The sequence below is a fragment of the Anticarsia gemmatalis genome, chromosome Z (genome assembly GCF_050436995.1).
Source record: "Anticarsia gemmatalis isolate Benzon Research Colony breed Stoneville strain chromosome Z, ilAntGemm2 primary, whole genome shotgun sequence".
Classification (NCBI taxonomy): domain Eukaryota; kingdom Metazoa; phylum Arthropoda; class Insecta; order Lepidoptera; family Erebidae; genus Anticarsia; species Anticarsia gemmatalis.
Window position 1 is genome coordinate 1,590,702 of NC_134776.1, and position 14,888 is coordinate 1,605,589.

General features: G+C 36.5%; 1 protein-coding gene across 2 annotated transcripts in view; it reads right to left on the reverse strand.

Moving 5' to 3' along the window:
- The window catches only part of LOC142986723 (uncharacterized), a 175,758-nt gene that overhangs the window by 4,214 nt on the left and 156,656 nt on the right, over positions 1–14,888 (reverse strand). The window lies entirely within an intron of this gene.

Below are 14,888 nucleotides of genomic sequence, written 5' to 3' on the forward strand. Positions count from 1 at the left end.
AACACTACCCATTTTAAGAGCAGATACTTAAGGCAAGAAGGCCAGAAGTCCCGTTGTGTATTATACTACGTTGACAGTTACAAGTCGTATATATGCATGTCCGCGGGCTAGATAAATAATGGAAGCGCTATTTACGTCACTCGCATACATTTTGCCATTATAATATGAAAGCAGTGCATTCTCCTTCAACTGCAGTTCATGGGATTCAATATGATTGTGCAAGTTATTGAGCGACACTTTTCAAATTGAATAAATATGGGAGAGATTCTACAAGCACTGTTGAAGAGGTTACGAAGTTTTTGTTTTGATTTATTTTTACTGTTAATAGACACAACGAAAGCCTCCATGTTACATTCAGATTCGGCCAGTTTCAATGAAATTGACCGACATAGCCGGCTATCGAATACTTATTTGTAGCAAGCCAAATTAAGTATCAGATTATTAGATTTATACTTCGAGATTTCAACTACGTCCATTTTATTGTAAATCATTACTTTTCAATAGTCACATCTTCATGGTATAAGTAGCTATGCAAATGTTCTCAGGTGTGTTGAAACCCGCAGCATACATATGTACATGTATGCGTTGCTCTGATTACCTAAGTGATGCCATCATGTATACAGATTCAAAGACTTCGTTACGCGTGTATTTGCAATGGGTGCAGCATCCTTCCTATTTATTTTAGAGGATTTTATTAACACTATAGAGACGATACTGCAAACTGTCGTCCAAAATTGCTAAGAGAATTTTCTTTTAAGGTATGCTTGAGTTTTTGACTACTTTTTCTTTACTCTTGATGAACGCCTGATTTTTTTAGATAACCATTTTTTATTTATTTGTTTTGTCATTTATGTTAACTCCCCGATTCTGAGGTAGGTACATTTAGCGGTAGTTTATGTATTCAATAGCTATACAGCTCATATAAACATGACAGTGTCTCAGAAACCAGGCATAAGACTGTAATTAGTTATGACTGAATTTTTTTTACATGTAGAAATATTGTCACAAATTAAATTTCAAGTGAGTTACCCATTTAAAGGTGGCTGCTATTAGCTGGCCTTACGATATTATCTGCCTCTTGCGTTACTAAATACCTAGTCAACTCACAAAATTCAACAAATATCAAAGCACCTTTTATCACCTGGCAACTTTTTCGCAAAATTAGATAATATGTCGCGACAAAACAACGATAGCGAGTCACAGCTATTGTATGAATGCATCAGTTAAAAGCTTAATTCCCAGTGAGGACGAACAATACAGTCTGTAAAGTCGTCCGGAACACAGGTGTTATTTCCAACGTGTCAGTTGTTCAACATAAGCTTATCGTCAAACTTTTGACAAAACATCCCTCTGTACGGTACGACTTAGGTGTTACAAACGGACGAAATTTTCAACTTTTAACTTTGATGCACACGAATAAATAAAGTCTCCCTTTTCGAGCCAGTAGTAGATTCAGTAATTGTAACTGTGGTAAGTGTCAACGTTTATTTTGACGTAAATTAATAAATGATTTGATTTGAAAAATATCTAAGGACAACTTACATTCTTACTATGAAAGGGCAATTTTCTATTACGTCGACTATCGAGAACTAGCTCTAGCTATCGAAAAATATTGCATGAATAACTGATTAGCGCCTCTAGGGTGTGTCGCAGGAACTAATTTTGAAATACGTTTTGAACGTCATAATTTCGATGCACGGTTGAATCGACTGTAGGAAATTTCGCTACAAGACAATATGAACAATTGGTAACCAGAAAACTCATGAATATATAAATAAATTAACGACAATTAATTCTTTGCCAACCGAAATTAAAGTCGCAGTCAGTCAAACAGCTCAAAGGATATCTCATGATGTGTAAATGCTGGCTGAATCAGACAGCCTAGCAGCCTCAAAAGCGGACATGATCATGCTTATTGTTAACAATGGTGTCCTCACCAATAGTAATCTATTAAGATAAGAATCATATCAAAGACCTAAGGACAGCTTGCAAAGCTTTGACACCTGCTAGTCTGTCTGTAACTGTCTGATCTGATTTAGAGAGCTATCGCGTATATCAGTTGATAATCATTAGAAAACCACTATACGGTACAATGTTTTCTCCCTTAGAGGATCCCTTAGATAAACGCAACAATGTATTGAATAGTCTTTGGAGTATTGAGAGTTTGACATTTAAAATGTGCTGCAAAAATAGTTTCTATGACGCCCGCTAGAGGCGCTGAACCGATTGTCATTAATTTTTTTTCAATAGCCAGCCGGTTGTGAGCAATCGATAGTGGTAGAGAATCGCGGTGTAGCAAACAATCATTCATCAAGGAATAAAGACGAATCTAGAACCTACTACTTATTTTAAAGTCAATTAATAAAAATATAAATATAAAAGTCGCGAAAATAAAGTGCATGTTTAAAGGGTTGATATTATAAGTAATGCAAGTGACACAGAACTGAAGGCGAGTAGATCTGCGAGCCCGCGAGTTGAACAACACACTTAGAATAACAAATGTATTGGAAAGTGTCAAGTAAAACATATTGTTATTGAGAGTGCATTGATCTCCGCGCGGTGCTCCAGATACTTCGTTATGATAAATCGAAGGTTTTTACTTTTGTATCTTTTATCTATACTAATATTATAAAGCTGAAGAGTTTGTTTGTTTGTTTGAACGCGCTAATCTAGGGAACTACTAGTCCGATTTGAAAAATTCTTTCAGTGTTAGATAGCCCATTTATCGAGGAAGGCTATAGGCTATATATCATCACGCTACGACCAATAGGAGCAGAGTACCAGTGAAAAATGTTACAAAAACGGGGAAAATCATGGCTCTCTTATGTGACGCAAGCGAAGTTGCGCGGGTCAGCTAGTTTTCTATAAATAAAAAGTGCATAATATTTAAAATACGTCATTCCCTACCGGCACTACAAAATATCTATCAGATACCTATCTAATCAAATTGAATTTTGACAGTAGTTTTTATACATTTGCAGTTACTTTATTTGGCAGACAGGTTATCTCTCACTTAGTCATAAATTATCAAATTGGCCCTTAGTATTGCTAACTTAATATCTACCTCGTAGGTAGGGAGAGACAAAAGAATACTTCTAGGCAAGATCTCAAATATTTTCTTTCCTTCTATAAAGTAACTATTGAAATGTAACAGTGAGTTTGCATGGTTAATGTAACCTGCTTCAAATAGTCAAGCAATAGAAATTGCATGTTTGTGATTAGTTGCCGAAAATGAATACCAAATTCGTTAAAAAAGTATATACTTAGTAAATAGATTTATTTTTAGGTTCTTGATAAAATCAAAATCAAATCATTTATTCATATAGGTCAAATGCTGACACTTATGATAGTCAATGATACAAAGAGTGAATTTACCGCCAGTTCGGAAGGTAGGGCCAATGAGAAGAGCTGGCAAGAAACTCTTGGCCACTCTTTTTAATCGCCAAATGGTTTTAACAATATAATTATGTCTGGTATAAATCATTGATTATGTAAGGAGCTGCTACCAACACCACCGAAAACACTTAGCTCATAAGATAAATTAAATTAAATCAATATAATATTAAGGTGCTAGTAAGCACGATAACAAAGTGTATTGGAAGCATGATGGGAGCATCTACCTACACATTGATAGTATTGCAATCATAAGAGGCATCTCAAGAGCATACTATGGCACAATGAATTAATTATATTGATTTATATGTATTTTCTTGAAAATTTTGGCAAACTCGCCATAACCAGGACGACCAGTCACCCCAAGCAGCACCCGTTCACGAGTATGACGCATGGACCAGCCATCACCCCCTTCGCACATATTAGAGGGAAGGGGGTGACCCGGCACACGAAGCCGCCGCAAGCAATGACATTTTAGTGAGCATGACGAACCTTGGCATGGGAGCCCACCATTGCAATGAAAAAAAAACAAAAAAAAGATAATGAATACCACTGAGACTCGTGCGATACCTCTCTGTTACAGAGTTAAATTACTGATTTATATTTATACAATGCAAAGATGTATATATCCATAAAAAGATATTTAATCTTTATTTGTGTAGAACGCGCAACTAATCCCAGGGTTGCTTATACATTAAATAATCGTCAACTTTATAATAACCCCTTTTAATGAGATGGTCTTTAACAACTACTTTGAATTTTTGTTGGGGAAGATCCATAACACTACTGGGAAGTTTGTTATACAACCGAACACCAAGACCTGCAAATGAGCTGTGTACTTTTTGCAATCTATTGCAGGGACCTACTAATTTGTGCTTATTTCTGGTATTAATGTTATGAATGTCACTATTTTTAGCAAACGAACTGATGTTTTGTTTGATAAACATCAAATTCGCTAAAATATACTGTGATGCCACCGTCAGTATTCCTATTTTCCCAAATACCTCCCGCAGAGAGACCCGCGCTCCTAAGCCGTAAATAGCGCTAATTGCTCTTTTTTGAATTACAAAAATTGTGTCTATATCAGCCGCCCTGCCCCAAAGTAGAATACCGTAAGACAAAACGCTGTGAAAATAACCAAAGTAAACCAGTCTTGCCGCATCCACACCAGCAAACTGTCTTACTTTTCTTATCGCGTAGGCTGCGGAGCTAAGACTGCCCGCGAGCTTTGTTATTTGGGTGCCCCATTGAAGCTTGTTATCTAAATCTACACCTAGGAAGGTTGCGGAATTGACCATGTCTAATACCTTACATTTAGAGCTACATTCGTACCTAGATTCCTAGCGTTGGGCATGGTAAATGTAACGCATTTGGTTTTCTTTGAATTCAACAACAAATAGTTGGCTGTAAACCAATCAAGAACCTGTGCAAGAGCACCATTTACATCGTCAAAATCTGATTTCTTACGATCTACTTTAAATATAAGCGACGTATCATCAGCAAATAGTACGGTATCACACACATCCTGTACCTGATGTGGCAAATCATTAATATAAACCAGAAAAAGGAACGGACCAAGGATGGAGCCCTGTGGTACCCCGAAACTAACCGCAGATCCAGTGGATCTTGACCCATTAATATCCGTATAATGTACTCTCTCAGATAAGTAGAATGCAAGTAAGTCAAGTGCCACATCCCCAATCCCATAGTGCTTAAGTTTACATAAAAGAGTATTGTGGTCAACACAATCAAACGCTTTGGAGAGATCGCAAAACACCCCAATAGCGTCCTGCGACATCTCCCAAGCATCGAAAATATGCCTAATAAGTGTGACCCCTGCATCGATGGTAGATCGACCCTTTGTAAAGCCAAACTGTTTGCTGTGGAGTAAATTATACAAACTGAAATGGCTCTCTAATTGCTCTAATATAGCCCTTTCAAATACTTTGATAATAGCAGGCAAGATGGATATTGGCCTAAAGTTACTGGACTCACTTTTTAGTTCTACTCTTGTAAATTTATCATATATCATATATTTAATCGCAGAATTTCAGCTTTGTATTTTTCTTTGTAATAGTTTTTTTCTTAAAAACCGTATTAAATTGAGACTCAATAACATTAAACAAGGATTTATAGAGAACATCTGGGTCATCCTGAGTAATATTAATGTTGGAAATCTTGGCGGCTACCTCTTGATTAAATAATGTCAAGCGGTTGTGGGTAATAGGTCTAAAAGTTATCGTGTTAGATTTGATAACGTTCTTCCTAGAGAAGACGGCGTTCAGTCCACAGTGGTCTGACGTTAAATCGTTGACTATGACCCTGTCTAGACATACGCAGTTGCTAAACATATTGTCCAAGCATGTGGCCGAATGTTCGGTAATTCTAGTTGGCTGATGTTTAAGATTAAATGATTTTAAGAGAGAAATCAGTCTGGTGGTAGTTTTGGACTGCTCCAATATGTTTACATTAAAATCACCACGGACAACCACATACTTGTTACTAACACTCAAACGCTTTAATATATCTTCCACTATAGCTTCAAACAAACTGAAGTCACTCATTGGTGGACGGTATATACATACTATAACATGCTGCTCGAGTTCTACACAAGATACTTCGGCAGTACGTTCTACTGACAAGCTAACTATATCCTTTCGTTCTTTGCATTTTAAATTGTTGCTAACTAAAATCATTGACCCTCCATGTATAGCCTTCTTCCTACTGAATGCACTTATTATGGAATAATATTGATTATTTAATATTAATTGGTGCGACAGCAACCAATGTTCGGTTTTTTCAAAAATAATTCTATCTCTAATTCTTTGCCGGATAAACCTTGTATATTTTGGTGTACTACGTTCAGAAAACCTGCCTGTTTATCCGTTGTCTTGCTTAAGCGTTTAAATTATTGTTGTTCTTTGTTACATTATGCGTAACAGTGTCCTTACAAACAAAGATATAAATAAATACTTAAGCTCAACAAGAAACAAGTTAATAAAGCAAACTTATACATTTTTAAGGATTCACATTAAAAGGGACTCCCTAGAAACATTTCAAGTTTGTACGTACATTCTGTTGTTCATTTGTTTGTTATTTAATCACGCAACACTTGATTTATTGACTACATACATAATATCACGCCTATTATAACCAAAAGTGATTGAAATACACTAGGCAGGGGTATATGAAATACACCCACATTTAGCCATTAACAATGGGGGGTTATGAAAAAAATTAACCCATTAACGTCCCACTGCTAGCTAAGCGTGTCCTCCTGGAATGAGGAATGGGTTAGGCCTAGAGTCCACTACTTTGGCCGAGTGCAATTTGGGGACTTTGCATACTTTCCAGAATTGTTCTAACAACCCCTAGGCATGCGAGGTTTCATCACGACTCTTTCGTTCACCGTTGGAAGAAGTGATATTTTTTTCTGATACACACATAACTTCGGAAACTTATGTGTGTTACTTCGGGTCTGAACACTCGACCACTTGCACGGAAGGCGCAGTTTAAGCCAGTCTGCTATAACTGCTCATCAACTAACGTGAAACTTCATTAAAAATCTTTGCAAGTTTTCAGTACTACCTTATTGTCGCGTAGTTCGTAATCACTAGTACTTATTACTTTGGTCAACGCGCTGTATTGATTCCGAATATCTAAATTTAAATATCCTATAATAAGCTCGACCTTGTCAGTATTGTTAAGTTTTTAATTTACTCCCAAATTATGAAATGAAAATATTACCAAAAGATTTATTTAATGAGGGCAAAACAATATTAATAGAAACCTCTTATATGCTGTCCCACTAATAGGTAAGAGCCTCATCACAAATCGCAAACTTAATATCTTCGAAAACGCTTAAAAACCTCTCGAAACCCAGAGCCACATCAGATTCACATAGTTTCTTTTACTATTTTAGGAAGTGATAAATCAAATTAACACATAAATATTAAAATACTGGCCGTTGGAGCCAACAACCTTTTACGCGTAATGTATATAGAGGTCCTAAGCAACTGGCACTGCACTGCAAAATTCTCTCAGATGCCAATCAATACGACTCCTCAATACTTGAATACTTGTCAAAGCGTTCAATATAACCAGCGTAGTTGCAGCTACATTCAACAGACGCATAGCTAACAAACAACAAACTAATATCTCGTGTAATTGTCAAGTATTCCTAACACCCAGTGGCATTGGACAACTGAGAGACGCCAACTTGTGAAGGAATCTTTGATGCACACGACATAGTTAGTCTCTTGCCACCGATAGAAGCAAAACTTATTAATTTGTATCAATTTAGTTAGTGAATGTGACTGCAGTGGAATAGTTGTGCAAGTCTCAGATGCTTAATGTTTGAAGTCCCGCTACAGAAATGTCGGCCATAATGGTGTTGAGGTTTGGATGTAATTAAAGTTCGCGATTTGTTTGATTTATGCCTAACGATAATTCTAATATTTCTGCCTTTCGGCACATCTGTGTATTCTTTTCTTAACGGCTTTCGATAAAATTTGTGAAGAAGATAATTAAAAAAATATTTTCAAAATTTGGTATGTCTTACGAGAGCGGAAACGTTCATATCAGTAGAAGTAAATCGTGTAATCGGTTTCATGATTGAGGAAGAATTTACGAACTAACTACTTACAACCAATAACGAATCTTAAAACTTGGGATTTTCCTACTAGCGCTTTTACAAAAGTAAACCTCTGTTGCAAAAGCTCGTAAAAGCTTAAACCACCTGTTAATAGTTGCAAAGCTTTCAGTGCTTGTATGCAGGGAACTGAACAGTGCTAAGTAGAAATAATAATGAGTAAGAGTCGTGCTACAAATAAGAAACAAACACTTTGTTGACAGACGCCGGGAGACTAATCCCTCCACACTTAAATCTGTCACGCCCAAAAAACCCGCAGTTAATGAAATAGCACTTAAATTGTGTTTTTGTTACTACGGAAGAGAGAGAAACTGCATGAGATTTAAGTGTTAGTCGTGTTAGTGTTTGGCCATCGGTTGTAGATGTTGTAAATCCTAGCTACTACGTATGTCCGTAGACTCTGTAGACAGAGCGTGGCCATTCTAATGGTTCATTTAAGGAATCATTTGTATAAGAGAGTATAGGTGGCTTTGTTTTGTACAATTTAACATGTACTACAATATTTATTTGACAAACGGTTAGCTGAACTGAGCTACGCCACACCAACTAAATGGTTTCTAACTGTAAATTTATTTTTATTAGAAGGTATTTTCGGGTATGTCTCGACCCGGGATTTTAGTTAGACTTACAAAACTTACAAAGAGGCTCTGATGTCTATCGCAACAATACACCAAATGACAGGTACTACAATAGCCTCAAAATTGAAACACGTTTTCATTCGCATTCAACCACCAAGGACAAGTGTCACGAAGACTGGCATCTAATCAAACTAAAATGTAGTTTACAACGTCAACAGGTTAACAGCGTCTAAAGCAGCAGACACATAACATGAACAGATTAGCGACATGTCCAGTGTCCAAGGTGAGGTGAGACCCGGGAGCAACGTATCTCAGTTGACAACTAGTGTACATCAAATTGATGGCAGCTATTCAGTACTTTGCTGCTTTGACGTAACGAGTTAATCAGTACAATGTACAGTATAGTGACTTTCAAATAGTTGTCAACTGAGATACGTGATAGATACCCAGATTATCGCAGTGTCATATGCACCGCGATATAAATCGGCCAGCTATTAATCTAACGAGTACCTAGAGCTTGACCAGCGATCAGTGATCAGTGATCGGCCAGTGATTACAACTGTGATTCATTACGTGACACATTACACCTCATTTGTTAGTAAAGGGGTTGAAGGTTATTGAGTGCTATTTACTTTATATTTTTATTTCTACACACTAGGGATGGTACCCGAGTCGTGGAATAATTTAAATGTCATTGGAGACTATCGGTTTTATATTTTTCTTTTTATGATGTTATACAAATAGTTAGAATAAAGACCACCAAGTTCAAAAATGTACCACATTTGTATCCGTATGGATACAAATGTGGTACATTTTTGAACTTTTCATACTATAGTCTTGTCTTTAAAATAAAAAGCTCGGTGGTTAATTTCCATTAAGAATCTACCAAAAGAATTAAAAACCCTAACGCTTTATAATCATCATACATCATCATGACATGATTATGACTTTCTTTCTATGTAGGACTAGTGACAGAGCACTCTGTAAGAATTACTTATCAAGAACTGAAATTAGGATCGGAGAATCGAAAACAATAGTTGTTAGATTATGCATCATCAGTCTTTGATGGCTAAGACTGCTGTTACTCTAGCTAGATACAATGTTAAAGATCCACTGAACAATCTCCAGTTGTGTGATATCGTGGGCAGTAATACGTAAACGCTGACGTGGAAGCGGTTGATTGCTCTTGTAACCGTGTTACGTCGTACTATTCCCGACGAGTAGCCGTAACGTAAACAAATTGTCTGTTTTATGCCGCGCTAACGATACCGATACATATAACGTATCATCACACAAAAATGCAAGAATTCGGAGAAGAATTAAATTCATTTCATACATGGTACGATCGCATTCTTTAAAATTTTGCATACTTTTGTAAGACTAATATCTCCTGCGAGGCTACAACGTTGTAATATAATACGAATAGTATTCGTTGCTCATTGTTGTCTGCTGATTTACCTATAACCTAATGTGCTTCTTTGAGACCAATGGCGACTCATTAGTTTAATCAAGAAATTGTAGACGATGTTATTTTCTCAATAACCGTGCTAGCCGTTCTTACATCAGACAAACAGTCCCACGATGTACATGATATGATAACATGAGGCCTGTTATATCCAAAGGTTTAGGCTAAATAAAATACAACCACGTTTCGAAACAAAATACAAGAACGTTAGTCTCATGTAATAAGGGGCGACTTTATTTTTATTTACTGAGCACTTTACAAACTCCGGACTACTGAGAAATATTCTAATATAGATTAGATAAGACCAAAAACACAGCCCGACCTGGGTATCCAGCCCGAGACCTCATAATCACCGATCGCGCAAGGCAAGGCAGTCCTATAGTTTATCTGTAATTTAATAGTATAATATTTTTAAGTACTAAAAATAAATAAAATATCCGTGAAACGTTAATGAAGCAAAATGATGGATACTCATTAAGTCGGCAATGCATGGAGCCGATCTCTGGTGATCAATTAATAGTGATCGCGTTAATGCAACGAATGCATTTCAATTAACAATGCCATTATCAATCACTATTATATGCCAGATATGTAAGTAATACTATTAAAAATTTACCAACGAATGAACGAGTTTATTCGAATGTTAAAATGATTATTTCGAAGAGGAAATGCTTGCTTTAATGTTAATATAAGTTTTTGGGTAAAAGGCAAATGAATTCAAAATCTAAATGTTTGTTATGTTGGAGTTAAATACTTATATACCTCTGTTTGTCATTTATGTTTAAGCGACTTTTGAATGACATATATGTGCAGCATCTTTTAGAATAATCGTGTACACAGACATTAGTAAATTTCCAGTGTAAAGTTTCTTACTCGCGACTATAACATATGGAATTTTATTGTGAACAGGTATTTTGTAATTTTGATCTGATTAGCGACTTTTGGATCTGACTGTACATACATACACAAAATCACCCTTACTTCCCATAGGGATAGGCAGAGACCAGAGAACGTTACTTACTATGAAAGTTTCATTATTTAAGACGCGAATCTAGTAACACTACTTATAGAGAATAGTTTTCTAATAAGTCTAACATGAACAGTATTACAGTGTAAGCCACAAAAATGCAAGTAAACACAAAGTGGGTATTCTCTCAGAGGCGCGGTGCACTGCGGTGGATTTCCCGACAATCCGGCACGATCAAAGACAACGAGGAACGTTTTGGAAGCCTAACAATATGGTCTAGATCTTTCAAACAAATTTTTATATAGTTGGCTTTCGCCTTACTCGTCATTTGTGCCGTGCAAACTAAAATCTGCTTATTTTATAGACTTTCTGTGATTAACAGGTAATTATAAGTGATTATAAGACTAAGCTGTTGTTTAAATTGTAGTGTATGCGACCGTTAATCACCGAGTAATAAGCTAGATTTCCGAAATATGAGAGGAGATTTAGAGACAAAAATCTTATCGAATTGAAATCCTCCTCTTGTTTTTCAAAGTTGGTATGAAAAGTAATAGTCTGAGTTAGTAGAATAGGCCCGGTAAAGGACTACCGCTTTTGTAACATAATATAATAATAATATAAAAACAAAGTTATGTAAGTACCTACTTGAATACACCTTACAAATCAAAACAAAACTCACAAGTATAGAATTTAAAAGAATTAAATAACTGAAAGTGACTTGACAATAAATTTTCCTTCAGTCTCTCATTTTCCACATGATTTGTAATCTCCAACATGTCGCTAGCAAAAGCTCATCTGGCAACACAATTACATGGCGACTTTCACAAATGTAGCAACATTCCTAGTTGACTGCGTCGTTTAACAATTGCAGCAGTTCGTTGCAGTCTGGCGCCGTTTGTGGCGAGGCGTTGCAGCGATTCACTAATACTATCGACTCTTGACAACCGGCAAGCTATCGAGAAATTTTGTATGAAAATCTGTACCGCAATCCACTACCACTATCGACTACTGACAACCGGCCCGCTAATGAAAAAAATTGTATGACATTCGGTTCAGCGCCTCTAGCGGGCGTCATAGAACTTATTTTGGCAGTACATTTTAAATGTCAAACTTTGATACGCGATGGTTCGAGTTGCAGAGAATTGTGCTTCTGGTCAGCACCTCTAGCGGGCGTCGTGGCAATTGTTGTTGCAGAACATTCTAAATGTCAAACTTTATGTTCTCGATAATACCGACTGTAGAGAATCGTGCTATTGTAGCTCGATTCTCTACCACTATCGACTACCGTCAACCCGCTAGCTTTCGAGAAATTTTATATGCCGAAGAAACTATTATGGCAGTCCATTTTAAATGTTAAACTTGCGATACTCGACAATACCGACTATAGAGAATCGGGCTACTGCAGGTGCCACATAGTTGGTGTCGATTGTTTCTACAATCGTGACGTCACTGCACAACTTGCCAGCTTTATCCAAGTATTAGTTATGTTTCTCTTTTTCAAACCACACGGATTTTAATTAAAGTTATTGCAGTGAGCGGTTTTAAAACTAAACGTTTTGTTTCATTCGGTCTAAGTTTTTCATTTTTCTATGTTACGTATGTTACATACGAGTATAATAATTAGGTATGTTCTTTAGTCTCTACCCACACCTATGGGAAACAGGCGTGATTTTATATGTTTGCATGTATGATACGTATGTGTTTTTTCAGTTTATTTAAATGTTAAGGTAATTCAAACATTCACTTTCTTAATCACTAACACTCGATTGATCAGCCTTACAAAATATATAAACGTTCAACTCAGGCACCGATAAATGGTTATTCTATACACGTGCCGTGCGTCCGACTTTAGAACACAATTTAATTTAACATAGTCACCTTCATGCGAAAGCCTATCAAACCATCGTCAATCAGCGATCGATTAAAATCTAAATTTGTACCTGCATCCTAATCCTATTAGCGGATTACAAAGGTAGTCATTATAAAAGCTAGTGTTTGGCAAATTGTGACGTCACTATCTCTCATATTGGTTCCAGTAAGGTCTTTGGTGCACGGCGCAACAATAAAACGTCATTAATTTACCCCTCTATGACTAGGGGAGTTAAACCAGGCAGAATACGGGGAAGGGAGGCTGTGATCGTATGAGACAATACACAAAAGATCATGACTCCCTCTTGGGAAAGAACGGTAACCCATTGACATATCTGCACCATATTATATCTCTTTCATGACTATTGGTGTGCAATGTGCATGGTAGCGTGAGACGTGGATAAGTAATTAGTAACTCAAGTAATAAATAAGCTGCAACATTAAAAATACTAAAGTTTAGAATGTTAGATTTTATTTTCAAAGTTTTCAATTTGATGTTAATTCATGCCAATATTACAAACGTAAAAGTCTACCCGTTACCCATTTACGGCTAATCAACTGAAACGAAGAAACTTGCATTGGAGATAGTTGAATACCAAGATTCTTAGGCTACGTAATTATCCAACAGCTACACGATCAAATCTACGAGTTCAGCTAGTTAATAAGATAACTTCGAAGCTCGATATTTATTTTCTACAATCGGAGTAGACACAAAATAAGACACTACTACAAAAATCTGTTGCTACCGTCTCCAATATACAAGAAAATGGCTATGTATACGTAAGTCGGTGGTCCATAACGTGGCTGGCTGCACGTCCCGTAAGTGAAATAAGGCGGGCGAGTCGGTACGCTCCGTCAATATTTGATGAAGCATAGTTAGCAACTAACTAATAGCCTATTTACTAAGTACGCCGCTCGATACTGAGCTCAATTGTACACCAATAAGTAATGACGGTCCTGCCAGAGCAAATCTCTTCTTATTGTAATAATTAATTGAATATTTGTATTTATTCGCTTATAATCGTAAAATATATTTCGATTTCTTAACCGACAAAGCTTTTAATTTTTTCAGTGTACATATCGTTTTCAATTCTACTGTCAAGGCGAGTAGGGTGCCAAAGTAAATTTTCGTAAAGGAACGCTTAACGTTTTTAAAAACATTTAAGACAACTCTGAGTGAAACTCAAAAGAATTTTCTTTGCCACTCGTCTTCCTCAGCATGCGTAGCGAATATTCAAGCATATTTGCGGGAGGGCATTGTTTGATTTAAATAAAAACAACGCATTGTATCTATCATCTACGTCAAACCCGTTAATTGTAGCAGTAGCTCGTTTACAACGCAATTCACAGTCATGTCAGTGTGATAGTGACATTCGTTTCCATTTAGTTTAAACTGTGACATCAGTACCTCGATTCTCTACTACTATCGACTACCGACAACCGGCTAGCCATCGAATGTTGACATTTAGAATGTACTGCCAAAATGTTTCCTACGATGCCCGTCAGAATCGCTGATCAGATTTTCATACAAAATTTAGTTTATTTAGTCGATAGTGGTAGAGAATCGAGGTACAGACATCATTTGTTCACATGAAGCCAGTTTTGATTGCTATTCGATACCAGGGTTTTAACTGACTTCCAAAAAGAAGATTCTTCATTCGATCGTATGCTTTTTTATGTGTGTTGTTTCATAACGCTTTATTGGTGAACCAATTTCCATGATAAAAAATGTTTTTATTTTTATTTTGATGGTGCTACTCTTATGATTATGTGTGATCCGAATTAGACGAGTAGTTAGTGAGCTCTCCTAAATAATGCGTACCTAACTTTGTCTACATTGATCTACGTTTTATGGTTTTACTAACATTTAACTACTGCAGTGTCCAGGTAGAGACAAATATTAGCTATCGAATTTCAGCTGTACTAAAACGAAGGAAATAAAAATATTTTTAGTGCCGCATTTTA